The sequence below is a fragment of the Pseudophryne corroboree genome, unplaced genomic scaffold (genome assembly GCF_028390025.1).
Source record: "Pseudophryne corroboree isolate aPseCor3 unplaced genomic scaffold, aPseCor3.hap2 scaffold_642, whole genome shotgun sequence".
Taxonomy (NCBI): domain Eukaryota; kingdom Metazoa; phylum Chordata; class Amphibia; order Anura; family Myobatrachidae; genus Pseudophryne; species Pseudophryne corroboree.
The window spans coordinates 178,243-202,528 of record NW_026970231.1 but is presented as its reverse complement, the minus strand read 5'-3'; the positions used below and the strand labels follow the sequence as shown (position 1 = coordinate 202,528).

The window sequence follows — 24,286 nt, the reverse complement described above, 5'->3', positions numbered from 1 at the left end:
GCACTTACATGTGCAGCAGAGTACTGCAATGGAAGCATGCTGGGCCCATAACCCAGAGGTAGGCAGATTGAAACTATCCTCTGCTATATGCATTTTTTTTTGTTAATTAAAGTAATCCAAAACTGGGATTGATATTTTGTCTCTTTTATTTTTACTTAAAGTACAATAACTTTTACCATTTTAATTTGTTTTAATAGTATATTGACAGTATTGTTTTCTTTCAAAAATCCACTTCATTTTCTTTACCCTATTATTAAAATGGTAATTGACAAAAACAAACTACATTGTCACCAGAAGAGCAATACAAAATGTACAAGTGATATATTAAAATCATCTTTCCAGCTTGAATTTCAATGATGCATTGGGGCAACGATTTTGTGAGAAACATCTTCACCCTTAAATAAAGATTTTCTTAATTCCTTACCTGTATGCTAATTAGATATCACCTTGTTTTCACATTAAACAGACTTCCACATGAGAAAGCAGCAAGGATGCAGTGGCGTTAATGTTTCCTGGTGTCAACCTGTATTATTTCAGTAGACATTGAAATGAGGATGCATCTTGCTGCCTTTCCAATGAAGCAAGTTTAATTTAGTAATAGGTGAAAAACCATCCTTACAAAGGTGTTAATCAGAGACTTGGCTTTGTGGACACTTTTCAGAGAACAAATTTGTTAGCATAAAAATAAAGCCAGAAAATAAAGAGCTGTTTAATCACTCAATTTGATTTTTCTGCGAGCATATTTTTTTTCTCTGCAACCCACTGCTAAATTGTGCTTCCTAGCTGTTTTTATAAAATCACTGAATCAAATCTAACTCTGATTACATCAGAGAAGGCCAGGTACCCTACACCATAACAGGGGGTTTGAAATTTTGACTTGTCTACTTAAAGATCACCAAAATCTGATAACAAGGTCAATTAGGTTCCTGGGTGGGATTGAACCACCAACCTTTTGGTTAATAGCCGTACATACTAATTGATTGCGCCACAGAGACACTTTGCAAAAGTCCATACTGACAAAGGCTAATAAGCATTCATCTAAAACGTTTCCTAGAAAAACTTTAAAAAGTCAATAATCTGGAGAGTTTTTGTAAGATGTTTCTTCCATCAACCAACGAAGAAACACATTGGTACTTTCCCATGATGAGTGAGTGCTTCAGGATCTCTTGAACTTACATGTGCAGCAGAGTACTGCAATGGAAGCATGCTGGGCCCATAACCAAGAGGTAGGCAGATTGAAACTATCCTCTGCTATATGCATTTTTTTTTGTTAAAGTAATCCAAAACTGGGATTGATATTTTGTCTCTTTTATTTTTACTTAAAGTACAATAACTTTTACCATTTTAATTTGTTTTAATAGTATATTGACAGTATTGTTTTCTTTCAAAAATCCACTTCATTTTCTTTACCCTATTATTAAAATGGTAATTGACAAAAACAAACTACATTGTCACCAGAAGAGCAATACAAAATGAACAAGTGATATATTAAAATCATATTTCCAGCTTGAATTTCAATGATGCATTGGGGCAACGATTTTGTGAGAAACATCTTCACCCTTAAATAAAGATTTTCTTAATTCCTTACCTGTGTGCTGATTAGATATCACCTTGTTTTCACATTAAACAGACTTCCACATGAGAAAGCAGCAAGGATGCAGTGGCGTTAATGTTTCCTGGTGTCAACTTGTATTATTTCAGTAGACATTGAAATGAGGATGCATCTTGCTGCCTTTCCAATGAAGCAAGTTTAATTTAGTAATAGGTGAAAAACCATCCTTACAAAGGTGTTAATCAGAGACTTGGCTTTGTGGACACTTTTCAGAGAACAAATTTGTTAGCATAAAAATAAAGCCAGAAAATGAAGAGCTGTTTAATCACTCGATTGGATTTTTCTGCCAGCATATTTTTTTTCTCTGCAACCCACTGCTAAATTGTGCTTCCTAGCTGTTTTTTTACAAAATCACTGAATCAAATCTAACTCTGATTACATCAGAGAAGGCCATGTACCCTACACCATAAGAGGAGGTTTGAAATTTTGACTTGTCTACTTAAAGATCACCATAATCTGATAACAAGGTCAATTACGTCCCTGGGTGGGATTGAACCACCAACCTTTTGGTTAATAGCCGTACACACTAACTGATTGCGCCACAGAGACACTTTGCAAAAGTACATACTGACAAATGCTAATAAGCATTCATCTAAAACGTTTCCTAGAAAAACTTAAAAAAGTCAATAATCTGGAGAGTTTTTGTAAGATGTTTCTTCTATCAACCAACGAAGAAACACATTGGTACTTTCCCATGATGAGTGAGTGCTTCAGGATCTCTTGCACTTACATGTGCAGCAGAGTACTGCAATGGAAGCATGCTGGGCCCATAACCCAGAGGTAGGCAGATTGAAACTATCCTCTGCTATATGCATTTTTTTGTTTGTTAATTAAAGTAATCCAAAACTGGGATTGATATTTTGGCTCTTTTATTTTTACTTAAAGTACAATAACTTTTACCATTTTAATTTGTTTTAATAGTATATTGACAGTATTGTTTTCTTTCAAAAATCCACTTAATTTTCTTTACCCTATTATTAAAATGGTAATTGACAAAAACAAACTACATTGTCACCAGAAGAGCAATACAAAATGTACAAGTGATATATTAAAATCATCTTTCCAGCTTGAATTTCAATGATGCATTGGGGCAACGATTTTGTGAGAAACATCTTCACCCTTAAATAAAGATTTTCTTAATTCCTTACCTGTGTGCTAATTAGATATCACCTTGTTTTCACATTAAACAGACTTCCACATGAGAAAGCAGCAAGGATGCAGTGGCGTTAATGTTTCCTGGTGTCAACCTGTATTATTTCAGTAGACATTGAAATGAGGATGCATCTTGCTGCCTTTCCAATGAAGCAAGTTCAATTTAGTAATAGGTGAAAAACCATCCTTACAAAGGTGTTAATCAGAGACTTGGCTTTGTGGACACTTTTCAGAGAACAAATTTGTTAGCATAAAAATAAAGCCAGAAAATAAAGAGCTGTTTAATCACTCAATTGGATTTTTCTGCCAGCATATTTTTTTTCTCTGCAACCCACTGCTAAATTGTGCTTCCTAGCTGTTTTTATAAAATCACTGAATCAAATCTAACTCTGATTACATCAGAGAAGGCCAGGTACCCTACACCATAACAGGGGGTTTGAAATTTTGACTTGTCTACTTAAAGATCACCAAAATCTGATAACAAGGTCAATTAGGTCCCTGGGTGGGATTGAACCACCAACCTTTTGGTTAATAGCCGTACATACTAACTGATTGCGCCACAGAGACACTTTGCAAAAGTCCATACTGACAAAGTCTAATAAGCATTCATCTAAAACGTTTCCTAGAAAAACTTTAAAAAGTCAATAATCTGGAGAGTTTTTGTAAGATGTTTCTTCCATCAACCAACGAAGAAACACATTGGTACTTTCCCATGATGAGTGAGTGCTTCAGGATCTCTTGAACTTACATGTGCAGCAGAGTACTGCAATGGAAGCATGCTGGGCCCATAACCCAGAGGTAGGCAGATTGAAACTATCCTCTGCTATATGCATTTTTTTTTGTTAATTAAAGTAATCCAAAACTGGGATTGATATTTTGTCTCTTTTATTTTTACTTAAAGTACAATAACTTTTACCATTTTAATTTGTTTTAATAGTATATTGACAGTATTGTTTTCTTTCAAAAATCCACTTCATTTTCTTTACCCTATTATTAAAATGGTAATTGACAAAAACAAACTACATTGTCACCAGAAGAGCAATACAAAATGTACAAGTGATATATTAAAATCATCTTTCCAGCTTGAATTTCAATGATGCATTGGGTCAACAATTTTGTGAGAAACATCTTCACCCTTAAATAAAGATTTTCTTAATTCCTTACCTGTGTGCTAATTAGATATCACCTTGTTTTCACATTAAACAGACTTCCACATGAGAAAGCAGCAAGGATGCAGTGGCGTTAATGTTTCCTGGTGTCAACTTGTATTATTTCAGTAGACATTGAAATGAGGATGCATCTTGCTGCCTTTCCAATGAAGCAAGTTTAATTTAGTAATAGGTGAAAAACCATTCTTACAAAGGTGTTAATCAGAGACTTGGCTTTGTGGACACTTTTCAGAGAACAAATTTGTTAGCATAAAAATAAAGCCAGAAAATGAAGAGCTGTTTAATCACTCGATTGGATTTTTCTGCCAGCATATTTTTTTTCTCTGCAACCCACTGCTAAATTGTTCTTCCTAGCTGTTTTTTATAAAATCACTGAATCAAATCTAACTCTGATTACATCAGAGAAGGCCATGTACCCTACACCATAAGAGGAGGTTTGAAATTTTGACTTGTCTACTTAAATATCACCAAAATCTGATCACAAGGTTAATTACGTCCCTGGGTGGGATTGAACCACCAACCTTTTGGTTAATGGCCAAACACATTAACCGATTGTGCCACAGAGACACTTTGCAAAAAGTACATACTGACAAAGGCTAATAAGCATACATCTAGAACGTTTCCTAGAAAAACATTAAAAAATCAATAATCTGGAGAGTTTTTGTAAGATGTTTCTTCCATCAACCAACGAATAAACACATTGGTACTTTCCCATGATGAGTGAGTGCTTCAGGATCTCTTGCACTTACATGGGCAGCAGAGTACTGCAATGGAAGCATGCTGGACCCATAACCCAGAGGTAGGCAGATTGAAACTATCCTTTGCTATATGCATTTTTTTTGTTAATTTAAGTAATCAAAACTGGGATTGATATTTTTGCTCTTTTATTTTTACTTAAAGTACAATAACTTTTACCATTTTAATTTGTTTTAATAGTATATTGACAGTATAGTTTTCTTTCAAAAATCCACTTAATTTTCTTTACCCTGTTATTAAAATGGTAATTGACAAAAAAACTACATTGTCACCAGAAGAGCAATACAAAATGTACAAGTGATATATTAAAATCATCTTTCCAGCTTGAATTTCAATGATGCATTGGGGCAACAATTTTGTGAGAAACATCTTCACCCTTAAATAAAGATTTTCGTAATTCCTTACCTGTGTGCTAATTAGATATCACCTTGTTTTCACATTAAACAGACTTCCACATGAGAAAACAGCAAGGATGCAGTGGCGTTAATGTTTCCTGGTGTCAACCTGTATTATTTCAGTAGACATTGAAATGAGGATGCATCTTGCTGCCTTTCCAATGAAGCAAGTTTAATTTAGTAATAGGTGAAAAACCATCCTTACAAAGGTGTTAATCAGAGACTTGGCTTTGTGGACACTTTTCAGAGAACAAATTTGTTAGCATAAAAATAAAGCCAGAAAATGAAGAGCTGTTTAATCACTCAATTGGATTTTTCTGCCAGCATATTTTTTTTCTCTGCAACCCACTGCTAAATTGTGCTTCCTAGCTGTTTTTTTATAAAATCACTGAATCAAATCTAACTCTGATTACATCAGAGAAGGCCAGGTACCCTACACAATAAGAGGGGGTTTGAAATTTTGACTTGTCTACTTAAATATCACCAAAATCTGATCACAAGGTCAATTACGTCCCTGGGTGGGATTGAACCACCAACCTTTTGGTTAATAGCCGAACACACTAACCGATTGCGCCACCGAGACATTTTGCAAACAATGCATACTGACAAAGGCTAATAAGCATTCATCTAGAACGTTTCCTAGAAAAACATTAAAAAATCAATAATCTGGAGAGTTTTTGTAAGATGTTTCTTCCATCAACCAATGAATAAACACATTGGTACTTTCCCATGATGAGTGAGTGCTTCAGGATCTCTTGCACTTACATGTGCAGCAGAGTACTGCAATGGAAGCATGCTGGACCCATAACCCAGAGGTAGGCAGATTGAAACTATCCTTTGCTATATGCATTTTTTTTTGTTAATTTAAGTAATCAAAACTGGGATTGATATTTTTGCTCTTTTATTTTTACTTAAAGTACAATAACTTTTACCATTTTAATTTGTTTTAATAGTATATTGACAGTATAGTTTTCTTTCAAAAATCCACTTAATTTTCTTTACCCTATTATTAAAATGGTAATTGACAAAAAAAACTACATTGTCACCAGAAGAGCAATACAAAATGTACAAGTGATATATTAAAATCATCTTTCCAGCTTGAATTTCAATGATGCATTGGGGCAACAATTTTGTGAGAAACATCTTCACCCTTAAATAAAGATTTTCGTAATTTCTTACCTGTGTGCTAATTAGATATCACCTTGTTTTCACATTAAACAGATTTCCACATGAGAAAGCAGCAAGGATGCAGTGGCGTTAATGTTTCCTGGTGTCAACCTGTATTATTTCAGTAGACATTGAAATGAGGATGCATCTTGCTGCCTTTCCAATGAAGCAAGTTTAATTTAGTAATAGGTGAAAAACCATCCTTACAAAGGTGTTAATCAGAGACTTGGCTTTGTGGACACTTTTCAGAGAACAAATTTGTTAGCATAAAAATAAAGCCAGAAAATAAAGAGCTGTTTAATCACTCAATTGGATTTTTCTGCCAGCATATTTTTTTTCTCTGCAACCCACTGCTAAAGTGTGCTTCCTAGCTGTTTTTATAAAATCACTGAATCAAATCTAACTCTGATTACATCAGAGAAGGCCAAGTACCCTACACCATAACAGGGGGTTTGAAATTTTGACTTGTCTACTTAAAGATCACCAAAATCTGATAACAAGGTCAATTAGGTCCCTGGGTGGGATTGAACCACCAACCTTTTGGTTAATAGCCGTACATACTAACTGATTGCGCCACAGAGACACTTTGCAAAAGTCCATACTGACAAAGGCTAATAAGCATTCATCTAAAACGTTTCCTAGCAAAACTTTAAAAAGTCAATAATCTGGAGAGTTTTTGTAAGATGTTTCTTCTATCAACCAACGAAGAAACACATTGGTACTTTCCCATGATGAGTGAGTGCTTCAGGATCTCTTGCACTTACATGTGCAGCAGAGTACAGCAATGGAAGCATGCTGGACCCATAACCCAGAGGTAGGCAGATTGAAACTATCCTCTGCTGTATGCTTTTTTTTTTTTGTTAATTAAAGTAATCCAAAACTGGGATTGATATTTTGGCTCTTTTATTTTTACTTAAAGTACAATAACTTTTACCATTTTAATTTGTTTTAATAGTATATTGACAGTATTGTTTTCTTTCAAAAATCCACTTCATTTTCTTTACCCTATTATTAAAATGGTAATTGACAAAAACAAACTACATTGTCACCAGAAGAGCAATACAAAATGTACAAGTGATATATTAAAATCATCTTTCCAGCTTGAATTTCAATGATGCATTGGGTCAACAATTTTGTGAGAAACATCTTCACCCTTAAATAAAGATTTTCTTAATTCCTTACCTGTGTGCTAATTAGATATCACCTTGTTTTCACATTAAACAGACTTCCACATGAGAAAGCAGCAAGGATGCAGTGGCGTTAATGTTTCCTGGTGTCAACTTGTATTATTTCAGTAGACATTGAAATGAGGATGCATCTTGCTGCCTTTCCAATGAAGCAAGTTTAATTTAGTAATAGGTGAAAAACCATCCTTACAAAGGTGTTAATCAGAGACTTGGCTTTGTGGACACTTTTCAGAGAACAAATTTGTTAGCATAAAAATAAAGCCAGAAAATGAAGAGCTGTTTAATCACTCGATTGGATTTTTCTGCCAGCATATTTTTTTTCTCTGCAACCCACTGCTAAATTGTGCTTCCTAGCTGTTTTTTATAAAATCACTGAATCAAATCTAACTCTGATTACATCAGAGAAGGCCATGTACCCTACACCATAAGAGGAGGTTTGAAATTTTGACTTGTCTACTTAAATATCACCAAAATCTGATCACAAGGTTAATTACGTCCCTGGGTGGGATTGAACCTCCAAACTTTTGGTTAATAGCCGAACACACTAACCGATTGCGCCACAGAGACACTTTGCAAAAAGTACATACTGACAAAGGCTAATAAGCATACATCTAGAACGTTTCCTAGAAAAACATTAAAAAATCAATAATCTGGAGAGTTTTTGTAAGATGTTTCTTCCATCAACCAACGAATAAACACATTGGTACTTTCCCATGATGAGTGAGTGCTTCAGGATCTCTTGCACTTACATGTGCAGCAGAGTACTGCAATGGAAGCATGCTGGACCCATAACCCAGAGGTAGGCAGATTGAAACTATCCTTTGCTATATGCATTTTTTTTTGTTAATTTAAGTAATCAAAACTGGGATTGATATTTTTGCTCTTTTATTTTTACTTAAAGTACAATAACTTTTACCATTTTAATTTGTTTTAATAGTATATTGACAGTATAGTTTTCTTTCAAAAATCCACTTAATTTTCTTTACCCTATTATTAAAATGGTAATTGACAAAAAAAACTACATTGTCACCAGAAGAGCAATACAAAATGTACAAGTGATATATTAAAATCATCTTTCCAGCTTGATTTTCAATGATGCATTGGGGAAACAATTTTGTGAGAAACATCTTCACCCTTAAATAAAGATTTTCGTAATTTCTTACCTGTGTGCTAATTAGATATCACCTTGTTTTCACATTAAACAGACTTCCACATGAGAAAGCAGCAAGGATGCAGTGGCGTTAATGTTTCCTGGTGTCAACCTGTATTATTTCAGTAGACATTGAAATGAGGATGCATCTTGCTGCCTTTCCAATGAAGCAAGTTTAATTTAGTAAGAGGTGAAAAACCATCCCTACAAAGGTGTTAATCAGAGATTTGGCTTTGTGGACACTTTTCAGAGAACAAATTTGTTAGCATAAAAATAAAGCCAGAAAATGAAGAGCTGTTTAATCACGCAATTTGATTTTTTTGCCAGCATATTTCTTTTTCTCTGCAACCCACTGCTAAATTGTGCTTCCTAGATGTTTTTATAAAATCACTGAATCAAATCTAACTCTGATTACATCAGAGAAGGCCAGGTACCCTACACCATAACAGGGGGTATGAAATTTGACTTGTCTACTTAAAGATCACCAAAATCTGATAACAAAGTCAATTAGGACCCTGGGTGGGATTGAACCACCAACCTTTTGGTTAATAGCCATACATACTAACTGATTGCGCCACAGAGACACTTTGCAAAAGTCCATACTGACAAAGGCTAATAAGCATTCATCTAAAACGTTTCCTAGCAAAACTTTAAAAAGTCAATAATCTGAAGAGTTTTTGTAAGATGTTTCTTCCATCAACCAACGAAGAAACACATTGGTACTTTCCCATGATGAGTGAGTGCTTCAGGATCTCTTGCACTTACATGTGCAGCAGAGTACTGCAATGGAAGCATGCTGGGCCCATAACCCAGAGGTAGGCAGATTGAAACTATCCTCTGCTATATGCATTTTTTTTTTGTTAATTAAAGTAATCCAAAACTGGGATTGATATTTTGGCTCTTTTATTTTTACTAAAAGTACAATAACTTTTACCATTTTAATTTGTTTTAATAGTATATTGACAGTATTGTTTTCTTTCAAAAATCCACTTCATTTTCTTTACCCTATTATTAAAATGGTAATTGACAAAAACAAACTACATTGTCACCAGAAGAGCGATACAAAATGTACAAGTGATATATTAAATTCATCTTTCCAGCTTGAATTTCAATGATGCATTGGGTCAACAATTTTGTGAGAAACATCTTCACCCTTAAATAAAGATTTTCTTAATTCCTTACCTGTGTGCTAATTAGATATCACCTTGTTTTCACATTAAACAGACTTCCACATGAGAAAGCAGCAAGGATGCAGTGGCGTTAATGTTTCCTGGTGTCAACTTGTATTATTTCAGTAGACATTGAAATGAGGATGCATCTTGCTGCCTTTCCAATGAAGCAAGTTTAATTTAGTAATAGGTGAAAAACCATCCTTACAAAGGTGTTAATCAGAGACTTGGCTTTGTGGACACTTTTCAGAGAACAAATTTGTTAGCATAAAAATAAAGCCAGAAAATGAAGAGCTGTTTAATCACTCAATTGGATTTTTCTGCCAGCATATTTTTTTTCTCTGCAACCCACTGCTAAATTGTGCTTCCTAGCTGTTTATTTTATAAAATCACTGAATCAAATCTAACTCTGATTACATCAGAGAAGGCCAGGTACCCTACACAATAAGAGGTGGTTTGAAATTTTGACTTGTCTACTTAAATATCACCAAAATCTGATCACAAGGTCAATTACGTCCCTGGGTGGGATTGAACCACCAACCTTTTGGTTAATAGCCGAACACACTAACCGATGGCGCCACAGAGACACTTTGCAAACAGTACATACTGACAAAGGCTAATAAGCATACATCTAGAACGTTTCCTAGAAAAACATTAAAAAATCAATAATCTGGAGAGTTTTTGTAAGATGTTTCTTCCATCAACCAATGAATAAACACATTGGTACTTTCCCATGATGAGTGAGTGCTTCAGGATCTCTTGCACTTACATGTGCAGCAGAGTACTGCAATGGAAGCATGCTGGACCCATAACCCAGAGGTAGGCAGATTGAAACTATCCTTTGCTATATGCATTTTTTTTTGTTAATTTAAGTAATCAAAACTGGGATTGATATTTTTGCTCTTTTATTTTTACTTAAAGTACAATAACTTTTACCATTTTAATTTGTTTTAATAGTATATTGACAGTATAGTTTTCTTTCAAAAATCCACTTAATTTTCTTTACCCTATTATTAAAATGGTAATTGACAAAAAAAACTACATTGTCACCAGAAGAGCAATACAAAATGTACAAGTGATATATTAAAATCATCTTTCCAGCTTGAATTTCAATGATGCATTGGGGCAACAATTTTGTGAGAAACATCTTCACCCTTAAATAAAGATTTTCGTAATTTCTTACCTGTGTGCTAATTAGATATCACCTTGTTTTCACATTAAACAGACTTCCACATGAGAAAGCAGCAAGGATGCAGTGGCGTTAATGTTTCCTGGTGTCAACCTGTATTATTTCAGTAGACATTGAAATGAGGATGCATCTTGCTGCCTTTCCAATGAAGCAAGTTTAATTTAGTAATAGGTGAAAAACCATCCCTACAAAGGTGTTAATCAGAGACTTGGCTTTGTGGACACTTTTCAGAGAACAAATTTGTTAGCATAAAAATAAAGCCAGAAAATGAAGAGCTGTTTAATCACGCAATTTGATTTTTTTGCCAGCATATTTCTTTTTCTCTGCAACCCACTGCTAAATTGTGCTTCCTAGATGTTTTTATAAAATCACTGAATCAAATCTAATTACATCAGAGAAGGCCAGGTACCCTACACCATAACAGGGGGTATGAAATTTGACTTGTCTACTTAAAGATCACCAAAATCTGATAACAAGGTCAATTAGGTCCCTGGGTGGGATTGAACCACCAACCTTTTGGTTAATAGCCGTACATACTAACTGATTGCGCCACAGAGACCCTTTCATTTGCCTTACAGAGCAGCTCTGGAGCTGTTACAGTGCCCAGCTGCTGCAAGAAAACAGCTTGAATGCTTAAGGGGCTGGGGCATAGCCAACATGAGCCCCACACCGAAGGAGGGTGGAGGTGTTTAATGCGAACTAGGGGTCATCCAAGCGCCGCAAAAGGCCGCCATGCCCTGCACGTCCCTTTTCTCTTTTCATATGCAGACGAGGGTTGAAGCCAACTTTGACCCACTGCTTGGATGACATCACCATATGCAAATCCATCTGCTGCAGGCCTTCCCCCAGGAATGCTTGCACTAGTTGTTGCATTTGGTTTGTTGTTTGGGGGTGCTTCAGTATTAGGCAGCCTTCTGCCCTCCCATGTTCATCTGAAAATATGTGTTCTCCGTGCAGTTGTTGTCCCCAGATGAGAGTTCCCTTGTGCTGCCTCAGTTGAATCTCCTTTACTTGACAGAGATGTGCCTGAGCAGCGGCCCTCCCCAGCTCTATCCCAAATCATACTTATTTTGCATAGGAGATACCATGGTCATGAAGATTGTTCTCCCAGGGTGAGGTTCATTCATTGCATTCTGGGTATGCTGACTCCTATGATTTCCCCAAATGTGGGAAACTCGACTGCATTATTTGTAGTAGTGGGGGACTGTGTTTGTGCTTTCCTCTGGTCAGCTCTGGTAAAAGTCAGATTTCTTTGTCTCAGATCTTCCTCTAGCCTTGTTCTTCTTTTGAGAGTTCCCTTGCGCTGCCTCAGTTGGATCTCCTTCACTTGACAGGGGGGTACCCGAGCAGCAACCCTCCCCAGCTCTAGCCCAACTCCTACTTACCTGCCAGGTGAGATACTATGATCATGAAGGTGCTTCTCCCAGGGCAAGGCTCACCCATTGCACTCTGGGTGTGCTGCTCCTGCGATTTCCCCAAATGTGGGAAACTTGACTGCATAATTTGTGTTTCCCCTGGTCGGCTCTCGTATAATTCAGATCTCTTTGTCTCAGGTCTCTCTCCAGCCTAGTTTGCTGTCTGTTTCCACTTCTCTTTTCTTGAGCCGCTCCCTTCTATGCCCTTGCGCACTATCCTGACCTCTCCCGTCTGCTTACTTTGTGCCTTCCAACGCACAATGCATACTACAGGTAGTGCTGCAGGGCCCACACCCTTTTACATGCTTTACAGAACAGCTCTGGAGCTGTTACAGTGCCCAGCTGCTGCAAGAAATCATCTTGAATGCTTCAGGGGCTGGGGCATAGCCAACATGAGCCCCACACCGAAGGAGGGTGGAGATGTTTAATGCGAATTAAGGGTCATCCTAGCGCCACAAAAGGACGCCATGCCCTGCACATACCTTTATTCTTTTCATATGCAGACGAGGGTTGAAGCCAACGTTGACCCACTGCTTGGATGACATCACCATATGCAAATCCATCTGCTGCAGGCCTTCCCCCAGGAATGCTTACACTAGTTGTTGCATTTGGTTTGTTGTTTGGGGGTGCTTCAGTATTAGGCAGCCTTCTGCCCTCCCATGTTCATCTGAAAATATGTGTTCTCCCAGCAGTTGTTGTCCCCAGATGAGAGTTCCCTTGTGCTGCCTCAGTTGAATCGCCTTTACTTGACAGAGATGTGCCTGAGCAGCGGCCCTCCCCAGCCCTATCCCAAATCATACTTATTTTGCATAGGAGATATGATGGTCATGAAGATTGTTCTCCCAGGGTGAGGTTCATTCATTGCATTCTGGGTATGATGACCCCTGTGATTTCCCCAAATGTGGGAAACTCGACTGCATTATTTGTGGTAGAGGGGGACTGTGTTTGTTCTTTCCTCTGGTCAGCTCTGGTAAAAGTCAGATTTATTTGTCTCAGATCTTCCTCTAGCCTTGTTCTTCTTTCGAGAGTTCCCTTGTGCTGCCTCAGTTGGATCTCCTTCACTTGACAGGGGGGTGCCCGAGCAGCGACCCTCCCCAGCTCTAGACCAACTCCTACTTACCTGCCAGGTGAGATACTATGATCAGGAAGGTGCTTCTCCCAGGGCAAGGCTCACCCATTGCACTCTGGGTGTGCTGCTCCTGCGATTTCCCCAAATGTGGGACACTTGACTGCATAATTTGTGTTTCCTCTGGTCGGCTCTCGTATAATTCAGATCTCTTTGTCTCAGGTCTCTCTCCAGCCTAGTTTGCTGTCTGTTTCCACTTCTCTTTTCTTGAACCGCTCCCTTCTATGCCCTTGCGCACTATCCTGACTTCTCCCGTCTGCTTACTTTGTGCCTTCCAACGCACAATGCGAACTACAGGTAGTGCTGCAGGGCCCACACCCTTTTAGTTGCCTTACAGAGCAGCTCATGAGCTGTTACAGTGCCCAGCTGCTGCAAGAAATCAGCTTGAATGCTTCAGGTGCTGGGGCATAGCCAACATGAGCCCCACACCGAAGGAGGGTGGAGGTGTTTAATGCGAATTAGGGGTCATGCAAGCGCCGCAAAAGGCCGCCATGCCCTGCACATCCCTTTTTTCTTTTCATATGCAGACGAGGGTTGAAGCCAACTTTGACCCACTGCTTGGATGACATCACCATATGCAAATCCATCTGCTGCAGGCCTTCCCCCAGGAATGCTTGCACTAGTTGTTGCATTTGGTTTGTTGTTTGGGGGTGCTTCAGTATTAGGCAGCCTTCTGCCCTCCCATGTTCATCTAAAAATATGTGTTCTTCCTGCAGTTGTTGTCCCCAGATGAGAGTTCCCTTGTGCTGCCTCAGTTGAATCGCCTTTACTTGACAGAGATGTGCCTGAGCAGCGGCCCTCCCCAGCCCTATCCCAAATCATACTTATTTTGCATAGGAGATATCATGGTCATGAAGATTGTTCTCCCAGGGTGAGGTTCATTCATTGCATTCTGGGTATGATGACCCCTGTGATTTCCCCAAATGTTGGAAACTCGACTGCATTATTTGTGGTAGTGGGGGACTGTGTTTGTGCTTTCCTCTGGTCAGCTCTGGTAAAAGTCAGATTTCTTTGTCTCAGATCTTCCTCTAGCCTTGTTCTTCTTTCGAGAGTTCCCTTGTGCTGCCTCAGTTGGATCTCCTTCACTTGACAGGGGGGTGCCCGAGCAGCGACCCTCCCCAGCTCTAGCCCAACTCCTACTTACCTGCCAGGTGAGATACTATGATCATGTAGGTGCTTCTCCCAGGGCAAGGCTCACCCATTGCACTCTGGGTGTGCTGCCCCTTTGATTTCCCCAAATGTGGGAAACTTGACTGCATAATTTGTGTTTCCCCTGGTCGGCTCTCATATAATTCAGATCTCTTTGTCTCAGGTCTCTCTACAGCCTAGTTTGCTGTCTGTTTCCACTTCTCTTTTCTTGAGCCGCTCCCTTCTATGCCCTTGCGCACTATCCTGACTTCTCCCGTCTGCTTACTTTGTGCCTTCCAACGCACAATGCGAACTACAGGTAGTGCTGCAGGGCCCACACCCTTTTACTTGCCTTACAGAGCAGCTCTGGAGCTGTTACAGTGCCCAGCTGCTGCAAGAAATCAGCTTGAATGCTTCAGGGGCTGGGGCATAGCCAACATGAGCCCCACACCGAATGAGGGTGGAGGTGTTTAATGCGAACTAGGGGTCATCCAAGCGCCGCAAAAGGCCGCCATGCCCTGCACGCCCCTTTTCTCTTTTCATATGCAGATGAGGGTTGAAGCCAACTTTGACCCACTGCTTGGATGACATCACCATATGCAAATCCATCTGCTGCAGGCCTTCCCCCAGGAATGCTTGTACTAGTTGTTGCATTTGGTTTGTTGTTTGGGGGTGCTTCAGTATTAGGCAGCCTTCTGCCCTCCAATGTTCATCTGAAAATATGTGTTCTCCCTGCAGTTGTTGTCCCCAGATGAGAGTTCCCTTGTGCTGCCTCAGTTGAATCTCCTTTACTTGACAGAGATGTGCCTGAGCAGCGGCCCTCCCCAGCCCTATCCCAAATCATACTTATTTTGCATAGGAGATACCATGGTCATGAAGATTGTTCTCCCAGGGTGAGGTTCATTCATTGCATTCTGGGTATGCTGACCCCTGTGATTTCCGCAAATGTGGGAAACTCGACTGCATTATTTGTGGTAGAGGGGGACTGTGTTTGTGCTTTCCTCTGGTCAGCTCTGGTAAAAGTCAGATTTCTTTGTCTCAGATCTTCCTCTAGCGTTGTTCCTATTTCAAGAGTTCCCTTGTGCTGCCTCAGTTGGATCTCCTTCACTTGACAGGGGGGTGCCCGAGCAGCGACCCTCCCCAGCTCTAGCCCATCTCCTACTTACCTGCCAGGTGAGATACTATGATCATGAAGGTGCTTCTCCCAGGGCAAGGCTCACCCATTGCACTCTGGGTGTGCTGCTCCTGCAATTTCCCCAAATGTGGGACACTTGACTGCATAATTTGTGTTTCCCCAGGTCGGCTCTCGTATAATTCAGATCTCTTTGTCTCAGGTCTCTCTCCAGCCTAGTTTGCTGTCTGTTTCCACTTCTCTTTTCTTGAGCCGCTCCCTTCTATGCCCTTGCGCACTACCCTGACTTCTCCCGTCTGCTTACTTTGTGCCTTCCAATGCACAATGCAAACTACAGGTAGTGCTGCAGGGCCCACACCCTTTTACTTGCCTTACAGAGCAGCTCATGAGCTGTTACAGTGCCCAGCTGCTGCAAGAAATCAGCTTGAATGCTTCAGGGGCTGGGGCATAGCCAACATGAGCCCCACACCGAAGGAGGGTGGAGGTGTTTAATGCAAACTAGGGGTCATCCAAGCGCCGCAAAAGGCCGCCATGCCCTGCACGCCCCTTTTCTATTTTTTGATATGCAGACGAGGGTTGAAGCCAACTTTGACCCACTGCTTGGATGGCATTACCATATGCAAATCAATCTGCTGCAGGCCTTCCCCCAGGAATGCTTGCACTAGTTGTTGCATTTGGTTTGTTGTTTGGGGGTGCTTCAGTATTAGGCAGCCTTCTGCCCTCCCATGTTCATCTGAAAATATGTGTTCTCCCTGCAGTTGTTGTCCCCAGATGAGAGTTCCCTTGTGCTGCCTCAGTTGAATCTCCTTTACTTGACAGAGATGTGCCTGAGCAGCGGCCCTTCCCAGCCCTATCCCAAATCATACTTATTTTGCATAGGAGATACCATGGTCATGAAGATTGTTCTCCCAGGGTGAGGTTCATTCATTGCATTCTGGGTATGCTGACCCCTGTGATTTCCCCAAATGTGGGAAACTCAACTGCATTATTTGTGGTAGTGGGGGACTGTGTTTGTGCTTTCCTCTGGTCAGCTCTGGTAAAAGTCAGATTTCTTTGTCTCAGATCTTCCTCTAGCCTTGTTCTTCTTTCGAGAGTTCCCTTGTGCTGCCTCAGTTGGATCTCCTTCACTTGACAGGGGGTGCACGAGCAGCGACCCTCCCCAGCTCTAGCCCAACTCCTATTTACCTGCCAGGTGAGATACTATGATCAGGAAGGTGCTTCTCCCAGGGCAAGGCTCACCCATTGCACTCTGGGTGTGCTGCTCCTGCGATTTCCCCAAATGTGGGACACTTGACTGCATAATTTGTGTTTCCTCTGGTCGGCTCTCATATAATTCAGATCTCTTTGTCTCAGGTCTTTCTCCAGCCTAGTTTGCTGTCTGTTTCCACTTCTCTTTTCTTGAGCCGCTCACTTCTATGCCCTTGCGCACTATCTTGACCTCTCCCGTCTGCTTACTTTGTGCCTTCCAACGCACAATGCATACTACAGGTAGTGCTGAAGGGCCCACACCCTTTTACATGCTTTACAGAGCAGCTCTGGAGCTGTTACAGTGCCCAGCTGCTGCAAGAAATCATCTTGAATGCTTCAGGGGCTGGGGCATAGCCAACATAAGCCCCACACCGAAGGAGGGTGGATATGTTTAATGCGAATTAGGGGTCATCCAAGCGCCACAAAAGGACGCCATGCCCTGCACATCCCTTTTTTCTTTTCATATGCAGACGAGGGTTGAAGCCAACTTTGACCCACTGCTTGGATGACATCACCATATGCAAATCCATCTGCTGCAGGCCTTCCCCCAGGAATGCTTGCACTAGTTGTTGCATTTGGTTTTTTGTTTGGGGGTGCTTCAGTATTAGGCAGCCTTCTGCCCTCCCATGTTCATCTGAAAATATGTGTTCTCCCTGCAGTTGTTGTCCCCAGATGAGAGTTCCCTTGTGCTGCCTCAGTTGAATCGCCTTTACTTGACAGAGATGTGCCTGAGCAGCGGCCCTCCCCAGCCCTATCCCAAATCATACTTATTTTGCATAGGAGATATGATGGTCATGAAGATTGTTCTCCCAGGGTGAGGTTCATTCATTGCATTCTGGGTATGATGACCCCTGTGATTTCCCCAAATGTGGGAAACTCGACTGCATTATTTGTGGTAGAGGGGGACTGTGTTTGTGCTTTCCTCTGGTCAGCTCTGGTAAAAGTCAGATTTCTTTGTCTCACATCTTCCTCTAGCCTTGTTCTTCTTTCGAGAGTTCCCTTGTGCTGCCTCAGTTGGATCTCCTTCACTTGACAGGGGGGTGCCCGAGCAGCGACCCTCCCCAGCTCTAGACCAACTCCTACTTACCTGCCAGGTGAGATACTATGATCAGGAAGGTGCTTCTCCCAGGGCAAGGCTCACCCATTGCACTCTGGGTGTGCTGCTCCTGCGATTTCCCCAAATGTGGGACACTTGACTGCATAATTTGTGTTTCCTCTGGTCGGCTCTCGTATAATTCAGATCTCTTTGTCTCAGGTCTCTCTCCAGCCTAGTTTGCTGTCTGTTTCCACTTCTCTTTTCTTGAACCGCTCCCTTCTATGCCCTTGCGCACTATCCTGACTTCTCCCGTCTGCTTACTTTGTGCCTTCCAACGCACAATGCGAACTACAGGTAGTGCTGCAGGGCCCACACCCTTTTAGTTGCCTTAGAGAGCAGCTCTGGAGCTGTTACAGTGCCCAGCTGCTGCAAGAAATCAGCTTGAATGCTTCAGGTGCTGGGGCATAGCCAACATGAGCCCCACACCGAAGGAGGGTGGAGGTGTTTAATGCGAATTAGGGGTCATGCAAGCGCCGCAAAAGGCCGCCATGCCCTGCACATCCCTTTTTTCTTTTCATATGCAGACGAGGGTTGAAGCCAACTTTGACCCACTGCTTGGATGACATCACCATATGCAAATCCATCTGCTGCAGGCCTTCCCCCAGGAATGCTTGCACTAGTTGTTGCATTTGGTTTGTTGTTTGGGGGTGCTTCAGTATTAGGCAGCCTTCTGCCCTCCCATGTTCATCTGAAAATATGTGTTCTTCCTGCAGTTGTTGTCCCCAGATGAGAGTTCCCTTGTGCTGCCTCAGTTGAATCGCCTTTACTTGACAGAGATGTGCCTTAGCAGCGGCCCTCCCCAGCCCTATCCCAAATCATACTTATTTTGCATAGGAGATATCATGGTCATGAAGATTGTTCTCCCAGGGTGAGGTTCATTCATTGCATTCTGGGTATGATGACCCCTGTGATTTCCCCAAATGTGGGAAACTCGACTGCATTATTTGTGGTAGTGGGGGACTGTGTTTGTGCTTTCCTCTGGTCAGCTCTGGTAAAAGTCAGATTTCTTTGTCTCAGATCTTCCTCTAGCCTTGTTCTTCTTTCGAGAGTTCCCTTGTGCTGCCTCAGTTGGATCTCCTTCACTTGACAGGGGGGTGCCCGAGCAGCGACCCTCCCCAGCTCTAGCCCAACTCCTACTACTCTGCCAGGTGAGATACTATGATCATGTAGGTGCTTCTCCCAGGGCAAGGCTCACCCATTGCACTCTGGGTGTGCTGCCCCTTTGATTTCCCCAAATGTGGGAAACTTGACTGCATAATTTGTGTTTCCCCTGGTCGGCTCTCATATAATTCAGATCTCTTTGTCTCAGGTCTCTCTCCAGCCTAGTTTGCTGTCTGTTTCCACTTCTCTTTTCTTGAGCCGCTCCCTTCTATGCCCTTGCGCACTATCCTGACTTCTCCCGTCTGCTTACTTTGTGCCTTCCAACGCACAATGCGAACTACAGGTAGTGCTGCAGGGCCCACACCCTTTTACTTGCCTTACAGAGCAGCTCTGGAGCTGTTACAGTGCCCAGCTGCTGCAAGAAATCAGCTTGAATGCTTCAGGGGCTGGGGCATAGCCAACATGAGCCCCACACCGAATGAGGGTGGAGGTGTTTAATGCGAACTAGGGGTCATCCAAGCGCCGCAAAAGGCCGCCATGCCCTGCACGCCCCTTTTCTCTTTTAATATGCAGATGAGGGTTGAAGCCAACTTTGACCCACTGCTTGGATGACATCACCATATGCAAATCCATCTGCTGCAGGCCTTCCCCCAGGAATGCTTGTACTAGTTGTTGCATTTGGTTTGTTGTTTGGGGGTGCTTCAGTATTAGGCAGCCTTCTGCCCTCCCATGTTCATCTGAAAATATGTGTTCTCCCTGCAGTTGTTGTCCCCAGATGAGAGTTCCCTTGTGCTGCCTCAGTTGAATCTCCTTTACTTGACAGAGATGTGCCTGAGCAGCGGCCCTCCCCAGCCCTATCCCAAATCATACTTATTTTGCATAGGAGATACCATGGTCATGAAGATTGTTCTCCCAGGGTGAGGTTCATTCATTGCATTCTGGGTATGCTGACCCCTGTGATTTCCGCAAATGTGGGAAACTCGACTGCATTATTTGTGGTAGAGGGGGACTGTGTTTGTGCTTTCCTCTGGTCAGCTCTGGTAAAAGTCAGATTTCTTTGTCTCAGATCTTCCTCTAGCGTTGTTCCTATTTCAAGAGTTCCCTTGTGCTGCCTCAGTTGGATCTCCTTCACTTGACAGGGGGGTGCCCGAGCAGCGACCCTCCCCAGCTCTAGCCCATCTCCTACTTACCTGCCAGGTGAGATACTATGATCATGAAGGTGCTTCTCCCAGGGCAAGGCTCACCCATTGCACTCTGGGTGTGCTGCTCCTGCAATTTCCCCAAATGTGGGACACTTGACTGCATAATTTGTGTTTCCCCAGGTCGGCTCTCGTATAATTCAGATCTCTTTGTCTCAGGTCTCTCTCCAGCCTAGTTTGCTGTCTGTTTCCACTTCTCTTTTCTTGAGCCGCTCCCTTCTATGCCCTTGCGCACTACCCTGACTTCTCCCGTCTGCTTACTTTGTGCCTTCCAATGCACAATGCAAACTACAGGTAGTGCTGCAGGGCCCACACCCTTTTACTTGCCTTACAGAGCAGCTCATGAGCTGTTACAGTGCCCAGCTGCTGCAAGAAATCAGCTTGAATGCTTCAGGGGCTGGGGCATAGCCAACATGAGCCCCACACCGAAGGAGGGTGGAGGTGTTTAATGCAAACTAGGGGTCATCCAAGCGCCGCAAAAGGCCGCCATGCCCTGCACGCCCCTTTTCTATTTTTTGATATGCAGACGAGGGTTGAAGCCAACTTTGACCCACTGCTTGGATGGCATTACCATATGCAAATCAATCTGCTGCAGGCCTTCCCCCAGGAATGCTTGCACTAGTTGTTGCATTTGGTTTGTTGTTTGGGGGTGCTTCAGTATTAGGCAGCCTTCTGCCCTCCCATGTTCATCTGAAAATATGTGTTCTCCCTGCAGTTGTTGTCCCCAGATGAGAGTTCCCTTGTGCTGCCTCAGTTGAATCTCCTTTACTTGACAGAGATGTGCCTGAGCAGCGGCCCTTCCCAGCCCTATCCCAAATCATACTTATTTTGCATAGGAGATACCATGGTCATGAAGATTGTTCTCCCAGGGTGAGGTTCATTCATTGCATTCTGGGTATGCTGACCCCTGTGATTTCCCCAAATGTGGGAAACTCAACTGCATTATTTGTGGTAGTGGGGGACTGTGTTTGTGCTTTCGTCTGGTCAGCTCTGGTAAAAGTCAGATTTCTTTGTCTTACATCTTTCTCTAGCCTTGTTCTTCTTTCGAGAGTTCCCTTGTGCTGCCTCAGTTGGATCTCCTTCACTTGACAGGGGGGTGCACGAGCAGCGACCCTCCCCAGCTCTAGCCCAACTCCTATTTACCTGCCAGGTGAGATACTATGATCAGGAAGGTGCTTCTCCCAGGGCAAGGCTCACCCATTGCACTCTGGGTGTGCTGCTCCTGCGATTTCCCCAAATGTGGGACACTTGACTGCATAATTTGTGTTTCCTCTGGTCGGCTCTCATATAATTCAGATCTCTTTGTCTCAGGTCTTTCTCCAGCCTAGTTTGCTGTCTGTTTCCACTTCTCTTTTCTTGAGCCGCTCCCTTCTATGCCCTTGCGCACTATCTTGACCTCTCCCGTCTGCTTACTTTGTGCCTTCCAACGCACAATGCATACTACAGGTAGTGCTGCAGGGCCCACACCCTTTTACATGCTTTACAGAGCTGCTCTGGAGCTGTTACAGTGCCCAGCTGCTGCAAGAAATCATCTTGAATGCTTCAGGGGCTTGGGCATAGCCAACATGAGCCCCACACCGAAGGAGGGTGGATATGTTTAATGCGAATTAGGGGTCATCCAAGCGCCACAAAAGGACGCCATGCCCTGCACATCCCTTTTTTCTTTTCATATGCAGACGAGGGTTGAAGCCAACTTTGACCCACTGCTTGGATGACATCACCATATGCAAATCCATCTGCTGCAGGCCTTCCCCCAGGAATGCTTGCACTAGTTGTTGCATTTGGTTTTTTGTTTGGGGGTGCTTCAGTATTAGGCAGCCTTCTGCCCTCCCATGATCATCTGAAAATATGTGTTCTCCCTGCAGTTGTTGTCCCCAGATGAGAGTTCCCTTGTGCTGCCTCAGTTGAATCTCCTTTACTTGACAGAGATGTGCCTGAGCAGCGGCCCTCCCCAGCCCTATCCCAAATCATACTTATTTTGCATAGGAGATACCATGGTCATGAAGATTGTTCTCCCAGGGTGAGGTTCATTCATTGCATTCTGGGTATGCTGACCCCTGTGATTTCCCCAAATGTGGGAAACTCAACTGCATTATTTGTGGTAGTGGGGGACTGTGTTTGTGCTTTCTTCTGGTCAACTCTGGTAAAAATCAGATTTCTTTGTCTCAGATCTTCCTCTAGCCTTGTTCCTCTTTCGAGAGTTCCCTTGTGCTGCCTCAGTTGGATCTCCTTCACTTGACAGGGGGGTACCCGAGCAGCGACCCTTCGCAGCTCTAGCCCAACTCCTACTTACCTGCCCGGTGAGATACTATGATCATGTAGGTGCTTCTCCCATGGCAAGGCTCACCCATTGCACTCTGGGTGTGCTGCCCCTGTGATTTCCCCAAATGTGGGAAACTTGACTGCATAATTTGTGTTTCCCCTGGTCGGCTCTCGTATAATTCAGATCTCTTTGTCTCAGGTCTCTCTCCAGCCTAGTTTGCTGTCTGTTTCCACTTCTCTTTTCTTGAGCCGCTCCCTTCTATGCCCTTGCGCACTATCCTGACTTCTCCCGTCTGCTTACTTTGTGCCTTCCAACACACAATGCAAACTACAGGTAGTGCTGCAGGGCCCACACCCTTTTACTTGCCTTACAGAGCAGCTCTGGAGCTGTTACAGTGCCCAGCTGCTGCAAGAAATCAGCTTGAATGCTTCAGGGGCTGGGGCATTGCCAACATGAGCCCCACACCGAAGGAGGGTGGGGGTGTTTAATGCGAACTAAGGGTCACCCAAGCGCCGCAAAAGGCCGCCATGCCCTGCACGCCCCTTTTCTCTTTTCATATGCAGACGAGGGTTGAAGCCAACTTTGACCCACTGCTTGGATGGCATTACCATATGCAAATCAATCTGCTGCAGGCCTTCCCCCAGGAATGCTTGCACTAGTTGTTGCATTTGGTTTGTTGTTTGGGGGTGCTTCAGTATTAGGCAGCCTTCTGCCCTCCCATGTTCATCTGAAAATATGTGTTCTCCCTGCAGTTGTTGTCCCCAGATGAGAGTTCCCTTGTGCTGCCTCAGTTGAATCTCCTTTACTTGACAGAGATGTGCCTGAGCAGCGGCCCTCCCCAGCCCTATCCCAAATCATACTTATTTTGCATAGGAGATACCATGGTCATGAAGATTGTTCTCCCAGGGTGAGGTTCATTCATTGCATTCTGGGTATGCTGACCCCTGTGATTTCCCCAAATGTGGGAAACTCGACTGCATTATTTGTGGTAGTGGGGGACTGTGTTTGTGCTTTCCTCTGCTCAGCTCTGGTAAAAGTCAGATTTCTTTGTCTCAGATCTTCCTCTAGCCTTGTTCTTCTTTCGAGAGTTCCCTTGTGCTGCCTCAGTTGGATCTCCTTCACTTGACAGGGGGGTGCCCGAGCAGCGACCCTCCCCAGCTCTAGCCCAACTCCTACTTACCTGCCAGGTGAGATACTATGATCAGGAAGGTGCTTCTCCCAGGGCAAGGCTCACCCATTGCACTCTGGGTGTGCTGCTCCTGCGATTTCCCCAAATGTGGGAAACTTGACTGCATAATTTGTGTTTCCTCTGGTCGGCTCTCGTATAATTCAGATCTCTTTGTCTCAGGTCTTTCTCCAGCCTAGTTTGCTGTCTGTTTCCACTTCTCTTTTCTTGAGCCGCTCCCTTCTATGCCCTTGCGCACTATCCTGACCTTTCCCGTCTGCTTACTTTGTGCCTTCCAATGCACAATGCATACTACAGGTAGTGCTGCAGGGCCCACACCCTTTTACATGCTTTACAGAACAGCTCTGGAGCTGTTACAGTTCCCAGCTGCTGCAAGAAATCACCTTGAATGCTTCAGGGGCTGGGGCATAGCCAACATGAGCCCCACACCGAAGGAGGGTGGAGAT

At 42.8% G+C, this 24,286-nt stretch overlaps 18 non-coding genes and 4 pseudogenes across 18 annotated transcripts; all 22 read left to right on the top strand.

Annotated features, from left to right (window-relative positions):
* Positions 1-12,007: 12,007 nt before the first annotated feature.
* LOC135036347 (U1 spliceosomal RNA) lies at positions 12,008-12,171 on the top strand. The gene has a single exon (XR_010231130.1). It is a non-coding gene; the product is annotated as a U1 spliceosomal RNA (small nuclear RNA).
* Positions 12,172-12,323: 152 nt separating this feature from the next.
* Positions 12,324-12,486, top strand: LOC135036351 (U1 spliceosomal RNA). Its single transcript, XR_010231134.1, has one exon. It is a non-coding gene; the product is annotated as a U1 spliceosomal RNA (small nuclear RNA).
* Positions 12,487-13,157: 671 nt separating this feature from the next.
* On the top strand, positions 13,158-13,321 carry LOC135036343 (U1 spliceosomal RNA). The gene has a single exon (XR_010231126.1). It is a non-coding gene; the product is annotated as a U1 spliceosomal RNA (small nuclear RNA).
* A 152-nt stretch (positions 13,322-13,473) lies between these two features.
* LOC135036353 (U1 spliceosomal RNA) lies at positions 13,474-13,636 on the top strand. Its single transcript, XR_010231136.1, has one exon. It is a non-coding gene; the product is annotated as a U1 spliceosomal RNA (small nuclear RNA).
* A 671-nt stretch (positions 13,637-14,307) lies between these two features.
* Positions 14,308-14,471, top strand: LOC135036348 (U1 spliceosomal RNA). The gene has a single exon (XR_010231131.1). It is a non-coding gene; the product is annotated as a U1 spliceosomal RNA (small nuclear RNA).
* A 152-nt stretch (positions 14,472-14,623) lies between these two features.
* Positions 14,624-14,765, top strand: LOC135036361 (U1 spliceosomal RNA; annotated as a pseudogene).
* A 692-nt stretch (positions 14,766-15,457) lies between these two features.
* LOC135036346 (U1 spliceosomal RNA) lies at positions 15,458-15,621 on the top strand. The gene has a single exon (XR_010231129.1). It is a non-coding gene; the product is annotated as a U1 spliceosomal RNA (small nuclear RNA).
* Positions 15,622-15,773: 152 nt separating this feature from the next.
* On the top strand, positions 15,774-15,925 carry LOC135036356 (U1 spliceosomal RNA; annotated as a pseudogene).
* A 684-nt stretch (positions 15,926-16,609) lies between these two features.
* LOC135036332 (U1 spliceosomal RNA) lies at positions 16,610-16,773 on the top strand. The gene has a single exon (XR_010231115.1). It is a non-coding gene; the product is annotated as a U1 spliceosomal RNA (small nuclear RNA).
* Positions 16,774-16,924: 151 nt separating this feature from the next.
* LOC135036360 (U1 spliceosomal RNA) lies at positions 16,925-17,087 on the top strand. The gene has a single exon (XR_010231141.1). It is a non-coding gene; the product is annotated as a U1 spliceosomal RNA (small nuclear RNA).
* Positions 17,088-17,758: 671 nt separating this feature from the next.
* Positions 17,759-17,922, top strand: LOC135036338 (U1 spliceosomal RNA). The gene has a single exon (XR_010231121.1). It is a non-coding gene; the product is annotated as a U1 spliceosomal RNA (small nuclear RNA).
* A 152-nt stretch (positions 17,923-18,074) lies between these two features.
* LOC135036352 (U1 spliceosomal RNA) lies at positions 18,075-18,237 on the top strand. Its single transcript, XR_010231135.1, has one exon. It is a non-coding gene; the product is annotated as a U1 spliceosomal RNA (small nuclear RNA).
* A 671-nt stretch (positions 18,238-18,908) lies between these two features.
* LOC135036344 (U1 spliceosomal RNA) lies at positions 18,909-19,072 on the top strand. The gene has a single exon (XR_010231127.1). It is a non-coding gene; the product is annotated as a U1 spliceosomal RNA (small nuclear RNA).
* A 152-nt stretch (positions 19,073-19,224) lies between these two features.
* LOC135036366 (U1 spliceosomal RNA) lies at positions 19,225-19,366 on the top strand (annotated as a pseudogene).
* Positions 19,367-20,058: 692 nt separating this feature from the next.
* Positions 20,059-20,222, top strand: LOC135036345 (U1 spliceosomal RNA). Its single transcript, XR_010231128.1, has one exon. It is a non-coding gene; the product is annotated as a U1 spliceosomal RNA (small nuclear RNA).
* A 152-nt stretch (positions 20,223-20,374) lies between these two features.
* LOC135036355 (U1 spliceosomal RNA) lies at positions 20,375-20,526 on the top strand (annotated as a pseudogene).
* Positions 20,527-21,210: 684 nt separating this feature from the next.
* On the top strand, positions 21,211-21,374 carry LOC135036341 (U1 spliceosomal RNA). The gene has a single exon (XR_010231124.1). It is a non-coding gene; the product is annotated as a U1 spliceosomal RNA (small nuclear RNA).
* Positions 21,375-21,526: 152 nt separating this feature from the next.
* On the top strand, positions 21,527-21,689 carry LOC135036359 (U1 spliceosomal RNA). Its single transcript, XR_010231140.1, has one exon. It is a non-coding gene; the product is annotated as a U1 spliceosomal RNA (small nuclear RNA).
* Positions 21,690-22,360: 671 nt separating this feature from the next.
* LOC135036336 (U1 spliceosomal RNA) lies at positions 22,361-22,524 on the top strand. Its single transcript, XR_010231119.1, has one exon. It is a non-coding gene; the product is annotated as a U1 spliceosomal RNA (small nuclear RNA).
* A 152-nt stretch (positions 22,525-22,676) lies between these two features.
* Positions 22,677-22,839, top strand: LOC135036365 (U1 spliceosomal RNA). Its single transcript, XR_010231145.1, has one exon. It is a non-coding gene; the product is annotated as a U1 spliceosomal RNA (small nuclear RNA).
* A 671-nt stretch (positions 22,840-23,510) lies between these two features.
* On the top strand, positions 23,511-23,674 carry LOC135036334 (U1 spliceosomal RNA). Its single transcript, XR_010231117.1, has one exon. It is a non-coding gene; the product is annotated as a U1 spliceosomal RNA (small nuclear RNA).
* A 152-nt stretch (positions 23,675-23,826) lies between these two features.
* On the top strand, positions 23,827-23,989 carry LOC135036350 (U1 spliceosomal RNA). The gene has a single exon (XR_010231133.1). It is a non-coding gene; the product is annotated as a U1 spliceosomal RNA (small nuclear RNA).
* The last annotated feature ends 297 nt before the right edge of the window (positions 23,990-24,286 follow it).